Consider the following 21,946-nt stretch of genomic DNA (forward strand, 5'->3'; position numbering starts at 1 on the left):
TTGACCTCGAAGACTCTGTCTCTCAGATTTACTCTTTTAACCACTATGTGATCCCATCTTCAATTTTGTAAACCACTTTTCACTTACAGTATGTAGTCTTTGAAAGCCAGTGGGGTGGGGGGAGCACTAGGCAGACTCTTACTTCCTAAAAGGAGATATGAAACATAATGAAATTGCTTATAATGGCACGTATTGGAGCCAAGATGGTGGTTTTTAATAAAACTGAGAAAGGCTGGATTGCTTTCCCACAGAAATTGTGGAAACACAGATGCTGCCCAACTTTAAAAATGTAAAATAGTTCATGTTTTTGATCTCTGGACCAAAGGAAAAACTACAAATTCCACTGTTTGGAACATTTCATGGAAGGGTTTTAAAGAAAACCATTATTATAATCATGGTACCCACCAGCGCTGTGAGAGTCCAAGCTCTGTCAACATTTTCTTTATAAATTCGCTATTAGGACTTTCTAACTCATCCAGTATTATGCAGCGAGAGCTTAAAAATCTGAAATATAAGATCTTAAATGGTGAGTGATATTGATCCAAGAATTAAGGAGGAAAATGGATATCATGTGATACAGACACAATAGAAAAATGTCTGGCTTATGCAGCATTTTAATAGGTATTAGCTGTCTTTTACTTTGTTTTTCTTGCTTGGGAAGAAGGTTTAGGAAAGGGGGTGGGTTGATCTGGAATAGAAGGTTATATCACAACCAACCATGAACAAAATTTTCAGTTTTTAGTATGTTACAAAGAGTTTGATAAACTCTTAAGAAAGCTAGATGTTGGTGCGCCTGGGTGGCTCAGTGGGTTGAACCTCTGCCTTCACCTCGGGTCATGGTCTCAGGGTCCTGGGATTGAGCCCGCATGGGGCTCTCTGCTCAGTGGGAGCCTGCTTCCTCCTCTCTCTCTGCCTTCCTCTGCCTACTTGTGAACTCTCTCTGTCAAATAAATAAATAAAATCTTAAAAAAAAAAAAAAAAAGAAAGAAAGAAAGCTAGATGTTGTCTCCACTTTCTGAGTCTGCACAAAGCCTTGGAATCTCATCAAGAGAGATTACGTTTAAGAACTCTGACACTTTGCTTTTAGTCTAAACCATAAAAAGACGGAAAGAACCGTCATTTCTAATCCTGTCTAGTACATTCCAGCTAAATGGGAGCAAGAAGACATAGAGAAAAAATAATTATACAGTCATAGTTCAGAACTTCAGCAAGTGTTGAGCTAAACTCCTTTCTCAATAAGGGTTAAAGTTGAAGGGATGGGATTCCCCAGAACATCCTTCTCTTATCTCTGCTTTCTGTATCCCCTGCCACTGTTATTTTCTCATCTTCCTTCCTTGAGATGACTTGCCTTTAATATGAAATCAAAGGTGAAAAAAATATATAACAAATCTTATCTTACAAAGGCAAGTGAACTAAATGTTAACAACTCATTCTGGGATGACAGTTCATGTCTCCATTTATCATGCTTAAAAACCATAATGAATGGTTTGTAAAATCACATGGGATGGCTAAGTCAGAAGAGAACCAATCAAACAACGCAATCCACTTAATTCATGATGGCCAATCTACACAGTCACAAAATGTGGAAGAGACCAAGAAAGATTAGGTCCCTTACTGACACTGGGAAAACAACAAAAAAAACAAAACACAGTGCATTGCTCAAGACCATCCTATTTGCTGGGAACCACACAAATATAACCATATGTGGCTTCCTCTGCTAATCTATCCAATTAGAGTTTTACCTTATAGATCTTTAAAAAAAAATACCATCTACATGAAGTTTCAAATCTAAACTCCCCCAGCCTTCTAGGATGACTAAAACTCAGTTGGTTGATTATTATAGTGTAAAATGATCTAGATCTTTTTTTTGGTGGGGTCTGATATTCCCTACCAAAAGACTCAGCAGGCTGTTTAAACCAACTTGGGATTTTTGTTTCTGGATTGATTTTACATAGTGAATTTTCACATCAAATATCCACTTAATGAATGAAGCCTTTTATTAATAGACCCATCTCAAACTGTCCAGTAAGTCTCAAAACTTTGACAATTATGGCTCTTTCCACTACTATGCTTTACATCTTATGAGTCACATAATTTTCTTATGGACCTTTTTTTGGTTACAAGCACATCCTAATACCAAACAAAAATGACTGAACAGTAAACTGATGCATGTGTCAGCATAATCTAAATATGGAAGGCATGGTCTTATAAGCAGAAACAGTGCTAAAATACTGAAGTTAGAAGGTTTACTGTAAGTAAGAAGCCAAAAGTTCAGACATTCAACCAAAGTTGATCCAAACCTCTTGGGTTGGAAACATTACAAAAGCAGGCTTTTCCACGAAATGGCCTGTATTTCCTGTTTTTAGCTAACCTGGAAGCGTAATGGGAACAATAGTTATTATGGCATGGCATTGCTTCTACTTTGGGTCTGAAAACACCAAGCAGACACTGTGAGCGTGATGAATCCAAAGAAAAAAAGTTGAGTGGAGAGGTGTTCCGGGCTATGAAAAGGAGAGTTAACCGGGACAGAATTTCCTAACTTGACCACCAGTTAACCATAGCTTGGACGCCCAGTATGCTGTGAGTCACTAGCAACTTGCTCCAAAATAACACAAGAACATCTTGGGCTAAATCATTACTGGAGTATATTGTTAATAATATTCCCAGAAAAAAAATTAAGCAGAAACAATTATTCAATGGGTAAGATGGCACTCACACAAATTCCTTTTTACAGAATAATCTGGAAATGAGATAGCTAAGAAACCTGCTAGACAGATAGTCTGATTATGTGATTCACCACATGCACGTAGAAATTTGGGGCAAAAATCACAGCTCCCATCAACAGGTTGATAATAGCTCTTCACAGGAAAAGCGTGGAATTGTTAAAGACAGAACACGAGTTGAATTTTCAAAAGCAAAGCCTCCAACGTCTTATGGATTGTGAACATAGAACTATATTTTGCATCTTCCGAAAGGCCACTTATCGCTGTTGTTTCAAACTTACTTTCTTAGCATCTTTAAAGCTAAAGCTTTCTAACTGACAAACTCAAACCACTAATATTCAACCATTTAGTTAGTATGATTAGAGAGACCTGTGTATTATTGATTATGCATCCTCAATTAAGAATGCAAATTTGGGAGCTATAGCTGTTTTCTACGTGATCGCTCCATGATAAACAGCAGCCCCTCAAGTTGGACAAGTCATCGAGTAATGCAATCTCTCAGTATCCTCTTCTATAACCTGGAAATACGATTACTCCCTAATAAATCAATCCCCAAAGCTGAAGCACAAAACTCTACAATAAGAAAAAACAGGAGAAAAAGAAAATGAGTGTTTAGGATTTGCAGCCAGGACCAGAGAGCCTTAATAGGAGAATTTATCAACACCAACCTATCAAAGAGGTTTATGAAGCCTTACAGAGTGAAAAGTAAGAAAACAATGAGACAGCTCAACTGAGACATGGGTCTAGGGGTCACTAGCTTCCCCTTCCATCCTTCTGTGAAGGTCATTCCTAGCACCAGGAGCAAGCCAAGCCTAGTGGTTAGGGCAGTGTCCTTGGGGGTTAGGACTGGGTGGTAGAGTGACTCACCAAGGTCAAACAGAAGAGCAAAGGATGCATTGCTCAAAACTCACCCTGGGGCAAGTTCTCCACCAAGGTCAGGGTATGAAGCCAAACAGGGCAACAGTCAGTAAATTCTAGAATAGGCAGCTATGCCAGAGTTCCAGGCAGAAGGATGCTGAGAGGGCCTAGGCCTTTGGAGGGAATAAAGATGACAGGCCTCGCACGTGCATTTGGTGGGTACAGTCAAATGAGGACCTGCCCTACCGTCTGGGGCAAAAGTCCTGCACTGGTGTGTGCTGCTTTGCTCCGTTCCTGTGTTCTGTTTTGGCAAGATCTATTTTGCCACAGTTCCTTCCTTCCCTCTTTGTTTGCATCCCTGATACCTTGTATGTATGTCTCCAGGGGTTTATACTCCAGGCCTACGTAATACTTCACATGAAAGCAGATTAATCAAGGGCACAGACAGTATGTTTATTATTCATTTTTAGGACTGGGTTAATAATTCAGCAATTGTAGCTAACAGCTACAAAGAAGAGAGATAAAGGAACAATGGGCCCCTTGTACCGGGGCAGCCAGGCTTCCTCCCTGGAGCCGAGCCGCTGGCGGGTGGGCTCTGAAACAGGCCTGAACTCTGCTCTGGGGCCACCTTCAGTCGATGCCTTCAGTAGAGCCTGGAGGCGTGTTCCTGGACTTGAATCTCGCAGACTATGTGTATTCGTTTGTTCAGCTTTGATCCCATGACAAAAAAAAAAAAAAAAGAAGAAGAAGAAGAAGTAGAAGACTGTGTGTGATTCATGAGAAGGACTGGCCTGGTTGACGTAATCCAAAACAAAGGGAACTAACTACACAGAAGCAAAACAAATACATACAGAGTGGCTCTCCTCGTTTAAAAATGACATGACAATGAAACCCTAAGAGTGAGTTATACACTGAGGCAAAGGTGGCATCTCATTTTCTATGTCCCAGCATTGGAGGGCATATGGCACATGGCAAACATTCTATTAACACTCTGTGAACCTAACTGAACCGTATTGCTTCCTATCCCCACCGCTGGTCTCCTTCCATCCATTCAGTTAACCAGCTGCACTCGACCTCAGCTTAGCCATCACTTCCTCAAAAAGACCTGCCCAGACCTCTCCAGCATGATCAATCCCCCCAAGAACACTAATATGCACACTCCTTCAAAGCACCTATCAGCCGTAATTGTACATTTACTTGCAAAGCTCTTTGATACAAACAATACAAACCATAAACAATAAATTCCAAAGAGGCAAGAATGGTGCCTTTTTGTTTTTCGCTCATGCAGTAAATGTTGTTTTTGTTGGCACTCAGTAAATATTTGTTAAAGTAGTGGACCAAGAACCCATAATTTTCATGGTTTCCTCTCATTCTAATAATACTCACAAGACCTCAAATAATATGAAATAAATTATCCAACACACACTCACATAACAGTCAGAGCTGGGAAAGCAAGTGTGCAATGCAGGGCCAGCCAGTGAGGAAGAATTTTAATAAGGCAAAGTAAAAACACAAATATCTTTCATTATAGCTAGAAGTTAAGTCTCCATTCTGGAACATACCATTAAATTGCTTATGGGGAAATGTTTACTCTTTTATAGGCATCTCAGTTGTCTCATTTTTTTAAAGCATAATCCACTAAATTGAACCACTTGAAGGTCAAACACCCTCAAATATTGTCTATTTCATATGGCCTAATCTAGCAGACAATGTATGTTTGCTTACATAGTTTAGTTTAGCCATATGTAAGAAGTTCTTCTGTGAAATTGTTCTCTGTATGTTGGAAATTTAAAAAAGCAGGGGGAATGCTCTGCTGTTTCAAAGTATAATACTGAAGAACACGAGCTATGGCAAATGACAATGCTATTTTTCTATTTGAAGACAAAGAAGGAGCAGAAACTGAAACTTGGCCATATTTAATCTAATATCTGAACATTTACAATAAACCAATATATCCAATTATTCTAGTCCACAACTTATAAGTAACATTCCAGGAGAATAATTAAGAGGCAAAAAAAGAACATCAAACAGGGCTATTGCTCCAACTGGACCATATTTATGCGGCATCCCTTGGGTGTCAGCGTACTCAGAACAAAAGATTCAGCAGTGAAAGACACAGATACAGCCCCTGCCCTCAGGAACTTACAATCAATGCAAGAGGTCCCAACAGACATGTGCCAACATGCTCAACATCTCTCAGCATCAGGAAAATGCAAATGAAAACCATAATGAGTTAGCACCTTATTCCTGTCAGAATAGCTAAAATCAAAGAATTAAGGAATAACCCGTGTTGGTGAGGATGTGGAGAAAAGACGTCTCTCATGCACTGCTGATGAGAAGGTAAACTAGTGCAGTCCCTGGGGAAACCAGTATGGAGGTTCCTCAAAAAAAAAAAAAAAAAGATAAGAAAAAAAGAAAGAAATACCATACAATCGAATAATTCTACTACTGAGTATTTACCCAAAGAAAAGAAAAATATTAATTCAAAAAGATATATGCTCTCCTATGGTTATCGAGCATTATATTCACAATGGTCAAAAATTATGGAAGCAACCCAGGTGTCCATCAACAGGTGAATGGATAAGGAAGATATGGTAGATATATACTGAGGAATACTATGCAGTCATTAAAAAGGATGAGATTTTGCCATTTGTGACCACATGGATGGACCTAGAAGGCATGACACTAACTGAAACAAGTCAAGATGGAGAAAGATGAATACCATATGATTTCATTCAAATGTGGTATCTGAAAACAGCAAATGAATAAATGAACAAAAAGTAGAATCAGACCTATAAATACAGAGAACAAACTGAGAGGTTGTCAGAGGGGAGGGTGGTGAAGTGTTGGGCAAAATGGGCAAAGGCGAGTGGAAGATACAGGATTCCAACTGCAGCTGGAATAAGTCATGAGAGTAAAGGGCACAGCCCAAGGAATACAATCCATGGTATTGTAATAGTATCCTATGGTGACAGCAGCCACACTTGTGTTGAACACAGCATGATGCATAGACTTATCAAATCTGCATTGTGCATTGTGAAACTAATGTAACACTGTGTGTCAACTATACTCAAATTTTAAAAATCATTTGAAAAACCCTGAAAGAGGCCTCAGGGTGTGTCTCACACACTTCACAGCTCCTCAAGCTTCATTTTGTTCCCTGAGCTAAATGCCTGGCCTCCGGCAGGTCCACAAGGATGGTCTCCTTCCTCCGTAAGGAATCATTCTCTTCACGAAGCCACAATTTTGGGGGGGAGGGGGCAGGATTATTGCACCAAGTTAGGGTTCAATAAATATTTTTAGGATAAGTTAAAGGATAAATTAATTAATACCAAGAAATATAAGAGGGAGATCTGTACAGTGGAAGCTGGGTGAGAGCATTTATGGTTTGCCTTCAACAGAGGTCAGGTCTTTCTGGCTTGGCTCTGATCTCCTAAGCTTTTGAGTATATTTCTTGATGGCTCTTCTACCACCTGGGATAAAGCAATCATTTTTATGGCTGACTGAAAGTCAACCTTACCCAAAAGTAAAAGTTTGACTTTTCTTCTTTGACTATGTAATACGTGCAGCAGATAGCCCCAGCTCTTTGAAGGTAGAAGAATCTCAGTTCTGTTGCTGTGTAACTGTGGGAAAATTATAAAACTTCTCTGTGCCCAATTTTTTTTAATCTGTAAAATATGGATAATTATAGAGAAATTTTCTGAGAATTAAATGAGACAATACATGTAAAGTACCTGGCACAGTATCTGGCTTAGAGTAAGCACTCAACCAATGTTGGCATTACGATCAATACTATCATGTTTATTGTAGTATTATTATTCCACTACTGATCTATGTTTTATTGGGAAAATCAAAGTCCTGGTTAGACTGAAGAGCTTTGGTAAGAAACTCAAAAAAAGACCCAGTATTTTTTTTTTTCAGTCATTCCACAAATATTTATTCGGTTTCTGCAAGTATCTAGGTTGACCAGCTCCTGAGAGTCAAATGGGCAACTTACTAAGGGCTTAAAAGGGAGAGGGTAGAACTGAGAAAGAGTAAGTGAAGCATAAGTTAATGGGACCAAACTAAAGTCCAAACCCGTATGAATTAGGATACATAAAAGGGATCAGGTGCAGAAGTGAGTGTTACATTAACCTTTAACAAAAGGAAAGCCCAAATTTGGAGAAACTTCTTACCCATGACTAGACCCTACTTAACTTACAACGTTAAAAAAAAATTCCCCATCTTAAATGAGCATAAATCTCATCAGAGATGGTTTGCTGAGTTACTGGTCATAATAAAAACCAATTAGAATATGGTCACCTTGGCAAGAACCATCATTCAAAAATGAACTGGAAGTCTATTCAGAAATGGAAGTCTACACTGAGCTAAGAATGAAAATCCAGCCTAGTAAACAACAGGAAGGATAATTTCTGAATGTGTTGAGCAATAAGTGGGAAAGTAAAAGCAGCTCCTCGGACTCAAGACTTAAATCCCAGGTTGCTCCAAGCTGGTCTTACAGAGACTGAAGTCAGCAGTGCGGAAGTAGCAGCAACTTATCTGAAAGTCCCCAAAGGCTTTACAGGGTCATTATTTGCTTTCCACCAACTACATATCTGGTTCCTTCAGAAAGGCCAGAGTATCCTGCTAGAAATACACAAGACTCAGGAAACTGGGTGCACATAGTCTCTAAAGGTCTTGTGAGTTTTTCTGATGTTTTGTTTTGTTTCATCAGGCCAGAGATGAGGTGGAGCAGTAGGAAGATGCCTCGTGACCCGTTGGAACTGTGAAGACTATTTGCAAGCTAACACTTAGCAAAGATGCTGGAAGAAGACACGACATACCTGGGTCAGAGAAAACGGACTTTGCTACTCACAGCCACAGTGGTAACAGGGTATTAGCCTCTTCCGGCCCTCTTCCAGAATGCCAAATAACACAGCAACACAAAGAGGGTCAGGTGAACTGAGTGAACATTATAGGAGAAGCAACCTGCATTTAGGGAACCTGAATCTTTTACGCTTGTCAGTAAGCATGCCTCCCTTTTGCCCTGGACAGAGCCATTATCTCCATTTTCCAAGGCTGTTCACTTGTATAAACATTCTCAAAATGATAGAATGGAATATAGTGAATTAGTTCCTCTGCTCACCAAACATGTGGAAATGAGACACCTATTCCGAGAATTGTCTCCCAGCATGACCTTGACACTAAGTGTGCGCATGATAAACATGCTTAAATGCTTGACATCTTGCTGTTTGAACAGCTTAAATGACAGTGAATATGCAAGGCCCTTTCTGGCTCAGAATGTCATCTAATCTGGATAAGCCATTATTGCAAATTTCCAAAAACATGTTCCTGAGCTTCTCAAACCACCTGCAGGTAGCTATTTCCTTCTTTTTAAGGTCAGCACACATTTCTAATACTCATCTTTCACCATTTCCCAGAAGGACTTGGGGATTCACATCATAAGAGGTCTTTGTAATATAGAATATCTCTCTTCTACTAGTGTCAGAATGGTATTCAAAAATATAGTCCGGAGTGCCTGGGTGGCTCAGGCATTTAAGCATCTGCCTTCAGCACAGGTCATGATCCAGGGATCCTGGGGTAGAGTCCAGCACTGGGCTCTCTGCTCAGCAGGGAGTCTGCTTTCCCCCTCTCTCTCTGCCTGCCTCTCTGCCTACTTGTGCTCTCTCTCTCTCTGTCAAATAAATAAATAAAATTTGGGAGGGGGGAGTTTAGTCTATACCTATCATGGGCTTAAGGCAGGCACATGCCTCTGCCAACCAGTCCACCAAGCCTCCTAAGTAAGGTCGTCAACGCTGCATGATGAAAAAGGCCTATGTTTAATGCTTATTAGCTGTTGCCTTGGATCAATCACGTCTTCCTCCACCTTAATCTCTTCATTGCGAATGGGGATAATAACACTCACTCTTCCTACCACACACCATTTGAGAAAATCAAATGGCGTAACATCTGGGAAAGCATTTCATAACCAAGAAAAAAAGCTTTAAAGTGATTTAACATTAAAATTAGTATTTCCTCCAGCTTGCTGTGTCTTCGGGGATGCCTTCAGTGTGGACATGTGTAAACCAAGTCTGGTCATTTTCTACGCTCAGGACCTGAGTCACTATCGTGCATCAAGCAGAGTCGTGGGGCAATAAGTTATCCGCAATTAGATTCATGCGTTATTGAGTGCCCAGGATATACTTCTTTACCACCAAGGACTTGGGGAGACGCTGTGGGGTCAAATAGGGAGCAGGAAGGAGGGAACAACTGTCATTTCTAGGTCAGAAGCCTTTTCCAGATATATAAAATAGCCAAAACTGTATAATACCAAACAATGGGTTTGCAAACCAGTGAATAGTAAAGAGATAAAATATATTATCACTTTTGCTTAAAATCTTCATAAATATGTCTTCGTATTGTTATCTTTTCCCAAGGCACCAATAAGACTCCTATAAGAGTATATTATTTTTCCCCCAACAGTGTCAGGGTGGATCTACAGGCAATGCACGAAAGTCTCAAGAAAAATAGTTTCAAAACCCAGAAAAGATGCCTTGCAGCTGGTGAAGCAGTTTTCATGGTGCAAATTATGAAGGCTTGGGTCCAAAATTCTGCTCTCTGCCTAACTGTACAGAAATGGAAAACCATACAGTCTTTTAATACAAAAAAAAAAAAACCAGCAAAAGGGAACACAGCACTGTCAAATCAAAAGTGGAAGCAAGAACAGGAGGACAGAAGCTGGTAGGGATCTGTTACTGATGCAAACAGTTTTGAAACCAGAATAAGAATAAAAAAGAGCTAAAACATGAAAGTATGAATACATTCTTATGACATTCTTATGACACTCTATAATTTCCTTAAGGAAAAGAGTTTGACCTGGATCAGTCCTACCCTCCAGAACCTTGTACTCTATTCTCTTTCCAGAAGTTGTCAAACATTGGCAAAGATAACCACTTAAAGGAGACAGGTTTTCCATTAAAATTAAAGCCAACAAAATTATGTCTTCCCTGAATTGCCTTGAGTTTCAGAAGCTTTGGGTCAGCAACAAAATTTGACATATTGGAGTATGTTTCCAGTTGCATCCAATTGTCTAGAAGGAAGTGATGTGTAGAGCTCCACAGCATGAACTCTCTTTTTGGATGACAGAGAGTTCAGAAGTCCACTTTGGGTATCACGTGTTTTCTATGCACTGGTCTGTTTCTTCCATTCTTTTTTCTCTCTTAGCTTATTCAACCTGGTCTTCCAGTTTATTAATCCTATGTTCTGATGTGTTCCCTCATTTGTTCAAAATATCTAGAGTTCTTAGTGTTACATTTTTCATTTAGAGAAGGTCAACTTGATGAATTTCTATAGATTCCAGTTCTCTGCTAAAATTATTCATCTCTTCAACTACCTTGGTACCTCCAGTGTCTTGGTCATATTATCCATAGCTACTTTAAATTCCCTATCTGATAAGTGTAATCTCTCAATCCTTTATGGGTTTATTGTGGGGTTTTTTTCCCTCTTAGGTTTTGGTTATTTGGTCCTGTGTTATCGCATGCCTTGTAGGTTTTTTTAATTGAATATTCTGGAAACTCTGAATAATATCTTTCTTCAAGGAGAGTTAAATTTTTTCCTGGAATTTAGGGAAAAAAAAATTCTTGTACATCTCCTTAATAGGAAGATCTGCTAGCTGTTGTCTATTTCAGTTTTCCCAGAGTAAAATCCCTACTCTTGGGGCTTGACAGGCAGGCCACCAAAAGCCAGAGATTGTTTACCAACACCCCTCTACATTGGCAGCACTTAAAGTCAAATCTCTCCCTGAGCATCATTTGGCCACAAATATCCCTGGTCAGATACTTGGCCATCAGATGTATCTTTGTACTCAGTCTTTTGAGGTCTCTAGCCTGTTTATGTGCAGGTTAATAGTTAGCAAATATTAGAATTTATGTATATATATTTGGGCTACTTTTCCATGGTGTCCTCCTCTCCATAAATGCACCCCTCTATACCTAGCCACTTTGGCCGCCCCAAATTCTGACTTCTTTCTATCTAGTAGAGGATGAAGTCACTTTCTCCTTATACTTCGTTCATGATATGGACATCAAAAGAGAAGTCCAATCCCCTCCTTAAGGCTGGTAGAGCAGTAAAGATAGTCTGACATAGGAAAATGAGGCTAGACAGGATTCATGGTATGAAGGTGAACAGCCTACTTAAAACACCATGCAATAGAAACAGCCTGATTTACTGTAGCAGACAAGGACAGGCACAGTCCAATGTCAAAGTGGCAGAAAATCAGGTGAGCATTTACTCCGGGCAGACTAGGCAATCCTCAAAGTCCTGAACTTCCACTATGAGCAAGGCATTGAGAAGGCCAAGAATCCTGACGTGAAGCCTGGCATAGCTACATGGCCCTCTGGGGTTCCACTTAATTTTCCCTGCCAAAGGAAGTCTTATGTTGTCTAGATCATAGCTAATCAACCAGACTAGATCACTGAGAGGCGTAAATCAACTCCGACTAGTTCCATGATGACCGTGGCCACTGGTAATTACATAAGGAGATGGATTTCTATCAGGAAATCTACAATTGACCATGATCTCCTGAGGTTCTACAAGAGAGACCCCCACACCCTCATCAGTCACCCAGCCATCCAAGACCACGGGACACCAGCTCCCAGCCCATGGGAGTCGTGACTCACAACAATAACTAACTAACTAACTTAAGAGAAAATCATTCTTTTAAATAAAAATATAAAGTGAATCAATTACCATGCCTTTCTGGTATACATACTATATTTTACCACGAGAAATATGTTATTTGATGATTACTATTTAAGACTGAAAGAATCAATGTTGTTAACACAATTTTTATTTTCTAGTTAAGCAGCTGTTAAGAGATATGGCATTTTTTTATGTGTTTATCTATATTCCTCTCATACTTATTCGGGAAAAGACAACATGTTCATTATCTTGACATTTCCAGAGCATAGTGCCAACACGCAGTAGGTGAGCGATAGGTGAGTAATGATTTAGTCAATTAAACATTGAGATGGGTTGTACTAATCCAAGGAAATGCCCTTCATTCTGATAACAAGTTAAATGGACTTTCTGGTCAGGTATAGCTCTGGAATAAAAGCAGAAAAGAGAAAAGAATCGGGGTTTGTCAGGGTTCTAAGTTACAGATTCGTCACTAGGAAGGATATAGTGTACAACCAAAAGAACAGAAGAGGAGAGGGTTTGTTCACTCCCTGGCTCTGCCACTATCTGTCTGACAGTGTGTCTTTGAGTACAGCACACAATGCCTCAGGATTCCATTCCCTCGCCTGTAAAAGGAAAGGTCTGTCCTCACTCTGCAGAGGTTGAGCTCTGCCAGGGTGCTAAGCCAAACTCTACCCCTCTTTCTTGCAAGAACCAAGTTAACTTCTTTTAGTTTCTATAGATTATATTTGTGCCATAGGTATCATGAAAAGCGGAAGACCACACGATCCCAGAAATTTTTCCAACCCTGCAACTTTTAAATTCATGTTTAACTAGATGAGGAGAAAAGAAAAAGAAAAAAGAAGAAGCTGTGAACTTAAGGGGCACCTGGGTGGCTCAGTGGGTTAAGCCTCTGCTTTTGGCTCAGGTGATGATCCCAGGGTCCTGGGATTAAGCCCCACATCGGGCTCTCTGCTCAGCAGGGAGCCTGCTTCCCCCACCACCCCCGCTCCTCTGCCTGCCTCTCTGCCTATTTGTGATCTCTCTCTGTCAAATAAATAAAATCTTTAAAAAAAAAAAAAGCCATCAACTTTTATAATCAGAACCAAAAATAAAACTACTTTCATGGTGCCCCAACTAAGCACTTCTAAGACAAATTCCCAAGATTTCCATAATTTTTAAACTTGCATATTTAATACATGTCTTAAACTCATTTTCTCAGAATTCATCACATCATCTGAGAACAAATGCTACATCTAGAAGGACTTTCTTTTCAGCATAAACCTGGAGGTTCAAAGCAAAATAATTTAATTTGGTAACTAAGCTGTTAATTGCTCTGGTTTATATAGTTTTTAATAATTGAAAACATTATTCTTCAGTTTCTCATTTATTAGGCTTTACCATGTGCTAACAATGCTTAGAAGAGAAATCGCTGGAACTCTAAGAAACCCTTCTCCAGAAAGTAAATTTCTACTTGAGCTACAATTTAGTTAATATTTTAATTTGAGAGAATAAATCTTTCCTGTTTCTTGATTATATTAATTATTAAAGTAAATATAATAGTATCTAACAGTTGGGGGGGCAATTTCATAAACATCAATGCTATAATAAACACTTTAAATAAACTATATTTTGCTGAATTCTCCCCAGTGCAAAAAGTAGATTCTACTCCATTTTCTAGAAAGGAAGCTGAGACACAAGCTGTCAAGTGAATAAGAGTCTCACCCAAGTTATCTGATTCCTCAGCACATTTTCTGGAGACACTGTGACTCATTGCTACACAACAATGTCTACTACAGGGCATCAGTACCCTGGGAATGAAAAAAACCAGGATGTTGAAAATTGCTAAAAAACAACAGCAGTAAGCTAGAATTCATTTTATGCTTCTCTGTTTATTTTTATTTTCCTCAGGATATATTATCCCACCATAAATTAAATAAGACAGGATGAGGTAATGAGAAAAAAGAAAAAGCAATAGAGACAGAGCTCAAGTCAGGAAATGCACGCTTGACATCAGATCTGCCACTGGCTATGTGGCTTTGGACCAGTCTCTAAGGATATATTCCAAGCCTGGGCACGGGGTGGGGGAGACTTTAATTTTAACTACATAAAAATTCATAAAGGCTTTAGGGAGTTACGTCAGTAGTATTATTAATCACCAAAACTGATGTGATCATTCTTATTATTAAAGGAATAACTGCAAATAAGAGTCCTGTGTTAATTTCCAGTATATTATCATAAACTGAGCTTAAAAAAACTATTCTAAGATGGTTTAAAAATGGTTTCCTTTGTTTCACGGAATGTTCCCTATAAATAGGAGTAAAACTGTCAGTATTTCCTGTGTGACTCTTCTTCATTACTCTGCAACATTCTAAAGACAAACAGAATTAAATACACTCTAGAGAGGCCGAATTTAGAGGACAGGGCAATTAGCAAACACTTCTTAAAGTTTATTTATCTTATAGGAGAGATGCCTTGCCTTTTGTTTTTAAGAAAAAATAAATTAAAAGAAAGCACATATTTTTGCTATATTTAAGTCAAATAAAAATCTAGTTTACAAACGGATATACTAAATGGTAAGATTTGGTCAGTATGTAATCATAGGTTTGAATTTCCACAGGTACAGTTCTTTTCTTGTACTTCACCTTTTTCATAGCAGGGAGTCAGGCTCTGTCTGTCCCTTCATCCTGCGACCTGAAACCAAGAGACATGGTATTAATCTTCATGACAAGCTAAAAAGAAAATCCTATTCCTAAATGTGTTATTTGTATATAAAGTAGAAATTACATTTCCCTCCTATTCTGAATTTGCCCATGTAACAATACCTGCGAACTTCTATGTCTGTAGAACTTTTATAACTGTTCAGATCAAGTCAGCTTTAATAATCAACCCCATACAATGTGTGGGTTAAATAATTCTAACATCCTTCTTAAGGGAAGGTGAGGAGGGAAGGTAGAAATTTGACCTCACTTCACATCTGTTTTTTAATTTTTGGTGAAATATATGCAGCAAGAATTAGTCCACAAAAATTAAATGAGTATAAGATCGTTATTTTTTTTTAAAAGAGCCATTTTAATGAATTTTCATTTTGGTTTACTTTCAATTAAATGAGAAAAAAGAAAAAGCAATAGAGACAGAGCTCAAGTCAGGAAATGCACGCTTGACATCAGATCAAGCGTTGGTTGGTTGGCTTTTTTTTTTTTTTTTTCTCTAAAGATTTTATTTATTTGTCAGAGAGAGAGGGAGAGAGAGCAAGCACAGGCAGACAGAATGGCAGGCAGAGGCAGAGGGAGAAGCAGGCTCCCTGCCAAGCAAGGAGCCCGATGTGGGACTCGATCCCAGGACGCTGGGATCATGACCCGAGCCGAAAGCAGCTGCCCAACCAACTGAGCCACCCAGGCGTCCCGGTTGGTTGGCTTTTTAAAGACATTCACCAAATAGTGACTCTTAGATCGTTTTATGTATTCATCTTCTAATTCAATTGTTGGTTCTCTTGACTGATAACAAGCGCCCACCTGTGTAACATCCAGACAGTTGTAGAATTCTCTGGGTAGTGTTCTCAATGATAATGAGTCCACTACTTTCATCCATATATAAATACACCACATAAAGATAAGCTATTAACATAATTTTTGATTTATATATCAATTATATGTTTATATATTTTGACATCAAAATTTATTTTGATATATAATTGATATATATTGATACAGTCTTATATATATCAAATATATATAGATAAAGATATATGTATAGATCTATATGTAGATCTATCTATATATATCTATAAATCAATATATATTGATTTATATATTTGAGAGAAGCATAGCTCAGAGTTTACATTTCTACAAAACTCCAGATACTCTAATCTAGAGTGAAGGGAAGAGAAATCTAACAAGGCTGACTTATTGAGTCTGGAATGTCCTATGTTACTATCCAGCCATTTTCCCCTCTTTGTGACCATCTGAGAGAATTTCCAGGCATTAGATAGAGTAGGGACTAGTTGTACACATTAGTTAGTGAAAGAATACTCCATCCCTATGCCTTTAGGATACCAGCTGACTCAAGAGTAGCTTGATCCAATCAAGCCAAATTCACACTCATTAATATGCAAAAGCACTCTGCTAGGGATGTGGAGACATTTAAGACAAGCATAAGATGGGCCTAAGGAATTTCTAGGAAAAATAATACAAATCCGAAGAAACAAAAATCTACTTCCGTCTAGTAATTAGCCTTAGTAATTAGCCTTCCGTCTAGTTTTAAATTTTTTTAGGGGTACCTGCGTGGTTCAGTGGATTAAACGTCTGCTTTCCACTCAGGTCATGATCTCAGGGTCATAAGATCCAGCCCCCACACTGGGCTCAGGGAGGCTTCTCCTTCTCCCTCTGTCCTTCCCTCCCCCCAACTCATGCTCACTCTGTCTCTCATTTATTTGAGAGAGAGAGAGAGCACGAGCAAGAAGGGGTGAGGGAGAGCGAATCTGAAGCAGACTCCATGCTGAGCATAGAGCCCAACAGGGGGCTTGACCTCACCACCGTGAGATCATCACCCTGAGATCACTACCTTGAGATCAGATCCTAAGCAGAAACCAAAAGTGGACACTTAATTGACTGCTCCACCCAGGTGCCCCAAGTTTGAATTTGTTTTAACTTCTCTTTCAAATAGGTTCTGAAAACAGAATGACTTCACTGCTATCAATTGATCCAAGACATGTGAGATGCCTGTATCTTCCAACTGTATAATGGCCTATGTGTTCATATAAAGTAAATAAGCATATTGACCTTATATATAAATTCTGTTTATTCTCAAAAAGTTCTGGTGGGAACTGAAAACCCCCAATCAAATAAATAAAGATATGATAGTAGATTTCACTGTATTTGTTAACAAACAACATTGCCAAGTTTTTGAAAAATATTTTAAAACTATTCAGTCCATATTTCTAACCTAATGATAAAATTATCATTTGGTAGACTAAAAGAGTCACCAGTAGGGTTTCAACAAGACACTAGAGGCATAATAGAAGTCCAACACCAACAAAACACGTGTATGTCCCCTCCATATGAATAGTACCATATTAATGGTACCATATTAATGGTAAGAGAAGTTTCATTTTACATTTGGCAATTGCATTTTTGCTACTTTTCCATTTTTCTTTCTTGTTGGCTCATCTCCATTCTCCAAACTGTTGTAGTTCTGGTATTCTTTGGTTTGGTTAGGTCTCTGAATACAGTATTAAAGCTGAATGCCCAGTTCCAAGCCAGAAGTCTGACAACACCATCATTAAAGATTAGATTTGTTCTACAAACACTTATTCAACAAACTCCCGTCAAGAAACATTTATAAACAAAGGTGCTGGGCTTGGTACATTGGGGAAGGAGGGAAAAGATTCAATTCTGCTCTTGTGGAACTCTGTCTGGTAAGGGATACAGGCAATCCACTGCACAGTTAGAGAAAAGCTATGAATTGGTAAGCCCTAAGTCAGTCTGGAACACTGAAAGGGAAAGTGGATGGTGAACTGAGAGTTGAGAAGAAAGAGTAAGAGTTGGCCAGCCTTTCACAAAGTCATGAAAGCATGAAGCTCTTGCTAAAGTCATCATTAGACTACTAGACCTCATGTTAGCACAGTGTCCAGTGAGTGCACCCATTCCTGAGTGAATGGATGAATGAAGGAATTGGTGAGACACCTTGGCCAACTAATATTCACTCTAGCCCTGTTTGTTCCTCATTAATATAAACATTTTCAAAACTTTAGAGTTATTGGATGTCCACTGTGTGTAAAACACCTTACCAGAAATCATGGAGAATCATAAAAAGAAGAAAAAAGATAATCTCTGCTCTCAAGAAAGATGCATTAGTTCAACAAATATTTATTGTGCTTTAAGTTTTCTCTATATGCTTGGTATTCTGCAGGTTGTGGGGAGAAAAAGTAATATATACTATTTATTGAAGCAAGAAGAGAAACAGACGCATAACAATTTTAGCATTACTAATTCTTAGTTTTTGAGAGCCTCTTGGTTTTACTTTATAAATCTGTAAATGTCATCTTAAAACTCTCTCATGAACTGATGAACTATTACACAGCGAAGTAATGTATGTACGTTCCAAAAATTAGAGGGCTCAAAATAAAATTGGTGCATTCAACGTGAGAGTAAAAGAAAGAAATTAGGATTCTGGTTTTTGCACTGGACTCCTTTCCTTACTCCTTCTGCTCATCCCCATGTTAGCTCAGATCAAAACAACCCTTCTATTCTCTTCCATATATGCCACAGCATTTAGAAAGACAAGACTGCTCACACTATTCTGAAAGTCTAGAATGTCCTTGCTGCTCCTCTTTCCCTTATCCTTTAACCCAGTTTATGTCCATGAAAAGTCACGCCAGGTTTCTTCATGTCGGTTACACTTCCCTCTTCACTCACAGGGCACTGAGAGCTCTATCCCCTCCACGTCCACTTAGTGCCTTACCACCAACCCACTGACACTCGAGCAAAAGCTCTTACACCTCATAACATGGGATCCTATCAGAATCTATGCTTCAAAGTTCCTCAAAAGTTTTAATTTCAGAGTCATGGAATATTATACCATACTACTCCTCCAGAGTGCCCAGTGTCCTGTGGGTCCTATGTCATACAAATGTGAGATCACTTGGTTTAACTCTTGGCCTGCGTCTGATCTGCTTCTGTAAATAGATTGTGTGTGTAACCTCCTTGTAAGCAAGAACTAGGTATCTTTTAATGCCCTACTGTGTTTAAAACAATGTTAGAAATGTAGCAAATACTAAAAAAAATAAAAATAAAAAGATTTATAAATTATTTATTTAGCAGGGAAACAACAACAAAATACTGATTGACTTTAATTTGGGTTATAGGAATAGATTTATCAGTCTGGAATAGTTTCCCACTAAGATCTTCTTAGGCCTTAGGTTTGGCAACTTTAACAACTGTATTAACTTTTTAAATTACATGAAGCAGCCAGTCAGTCAGCAATTTTCCTAAACATCTACTAGTGTTACTACTCAGTTTCATAGAGAATTATTTACCTTAATAAATTATGGCTTGAATAAAATAAACGTTGTAGTCTCTAGTATTCTAAAAAACATAAACTTACCAGATATGAATACATGAGCCTCAGAAATTTTATTTATATAATCAATAAATACAAAATACCCATGAATTGATATAAATATGCTATAATATAAATCACCATAGTTCCAAAAACTTTAGTAATTATGTAATTTTAGCTAAATATGGAATATTTGTAGAATATTTTAAAGTTCAACTTAGTTCCCAAATTTTACATAGGGAATTTATTCAACAGTGGATTTGTTTGCAGTTGATCCTATGTGAGAAGTTATTCACAAATACACAGAAGTCAACTTCTATGAAAAACCTTAAATTACCTAGAAACTAAAAAAAAAAAAAAGATAGTAATTTGCCAGTAAGTTCTGCTATGATCTTTGCTATCTTTAAGCAAACAATTTCTTTACCTTTATCATTCCAAAATTTTAGAAATTTTAGAAAGTCTTTGCTCTAAAATTCATTAAAATGTTATCATTTTCTATGTGTTCCATTATGTTGAAGAAAAAAAAAGGCTGAAGAGCACAGCTCTAACCCAATACCATGACACAATTAGAAAATGTTGTTATTACATAAGAAAATACAAATGTAAAAGTACAACTGTATCCCTTTCACACTGAGGAAGTCTGTATTTACTAGAACATTTTGTAGGTGTAATATCCAGAAACAGTATCTATCTATCTCTCTGTCTATATATAGTGACTGATAAATAAATAAATATGTGTGTGTGTGTGTGTGTGTGTGTGTGTAATATCCAGAAACACACACACATATATATATGTGTGGATTCAATGTTTGGGTTCAATAAGACAGTAAAATAAACTTAGAGATCAAGACCAGCATTTTTTTTAATAGAAAGAAATCAGTTTTAACATATCAAAGGTATCACCTCTAGTAACAATAAATATTGTCTCTCTAAAATTTGTTTCACTATGTATGTGTGAGTGTAACTGTCCTGAACCAAATCTGAAATGAACTCTTAACTACAGTCAAAAGTTGATCTGATGTAAACCCACCTTACAGCTCCTCCTCAGGTTGGTAGAGCAAGAGGAGCAGAGTTGTAAAGGCGTGAAATATATGAGAAAAGCGTAAGTCACTGAAACTAACTGGAGCAAAATAGGAAATGAAACACAGGGAGGAGGGCAGGAGTGGTAGGTAGTGAGACATGAAAGTGGACAAGATAGGAACCAGACATGGGACCCTCTCGTAGGGGCAATGGAAGCTGTGAGGATTTTAAGCAGGTTGAGTAAGCACTTGGCATTGATAGATTCTTCAAGAAGCAGAGAAGGGAATAAACTGAAGAAGGCAGAAGAACAGTTAACAGAAAGACAAATGCGGTGATTCAGACGAAAGTTACTGATGGCACAATAGATTGGGAAGATAAAATGAGAAGGTGGAGTCCATAGAGCTTTGTGACTGATTAAATATAGGAGGGGAAAGAGGGGGGAAAAAGAACATCCAACAACGTACAGGCTAATATGGAGTGGTATACTGTTCCTAATCACTAAGTCTGGCAACAAATTAAAGGGAACAGATTTGGGAATAGGGGGCATAAGTTTGTTTTTGAATATGCTTACTTTAAGATCCATGTAGGCCATTCAGATTAATGTCCTGTACATGGAACAGATGAACCCAGAAAAATGTTTCTGGTTGAGATCCAGAGAGCAGGGAACCATCAACAATGTGGTAGTTACATAATAACACTAAGTAAGAAAAGGACCAGTGACAAAAGACGATGGGGCATCCACATCAAAGGGAAAGGCAGGGGTAAATAAGACTTCAAAGGAGATCAAAGGAAATGGTCAAAGAGAAGGAGAGAGAATGCGACCCAACGCAACACCCACAGAAAGATCAAATTATATAAGAACCGAAAAGAATCCACTGGATTTAGCAACAAAGAGGTTGTTTGGTGCCAATTTGCAGCACTAGAGTCAGGAACCTTATTGCAGTAGGTCGAATGGTAACTCGAAGGTAAGTATTTGGCAATAATAAATACAGAGTGTGTGTGTGTGTGTGTGTGTGAGAGAGAGAGAGAGAGAGAGAAAGAATGTGTGTTTTAGGAGCTTCAGAGTAAAAAGAAAAAAAGAAGAGCTGTATAGGAAGGGATGTGTAGGACAAAGGGAAGGTTATTTTGTTTGGGAACTTTTCTTTTTTACATAAGAGAAATGTACACATCATTACAGGCTAAGAAAAAACTATAAGAAAAAAAAAGAAATTGAAAGACCAGAGAAAGGGAAAAGAGAGAACATGGTTACAACAGACAGAAGGAAGTGGGACCAACAGAAGTCTGTCTGAATCCTTGCTGCCCAATGGAACTTGCCACAACAACATCAAGCATTACCACACCATCTAGTATAGTAGCCGCCAGCCCTACATGGCTACTGAACACTTGGGATGCAACCAGTACAACTGAGGAACTGAATTTTAAATGTTGGCTAATTTAAATTTAAATTGCTACATGTGACTATTGGCTGTGGAACCGAACAGTGCAGCTCTACACTAAAGGAACAGATACGAAGCTGAAGACCCATCAGCCCTGGGAAGGGCGCCTGAATTGGTCTTGTGTAGGCAGGAAGGCTGGCCTGCTAAGAGGCGGGGGGCAGGGTAGGACCCTTGAGGGAAAAGGTTTGGAAGGAG

General features: G+C 38.5%; 1 long non-coding RNA gene across 1 annotated transcript in view; it reads right to left on the reverse strand.

Annotated features, from left to right (window-relative positions):
* LOC122906606 overlaps positions 1-21,946 on the reverse strand; it is a 137,048-nt gene that overhangs the window by 103,199 nt on the left and 11,903 nt on the right. Inside the window, exon 2 of the long non-coding RNA XR_006384570.1 lies at positions 14,882-14,930. This is a non-coding gene — a long non-coding RNA (uncharacterized LOC122906606). The remainder of the gene's footprint in view (positions 1-14,881; positions 14,931-21,946) is intronic.

This window comes from Neovison vison, chromosome 1, assembly GCF_020171115.1.
Source record: "Neovison vison isolate M4711 chromosome 1, ASM_NN_V1, whole genome shotgun sequence".
NCBI lineage: Eukaryota > Metazoa > Chordata > Mammalia > Carnivora > Mustelidae > Neogale > Neogale vison.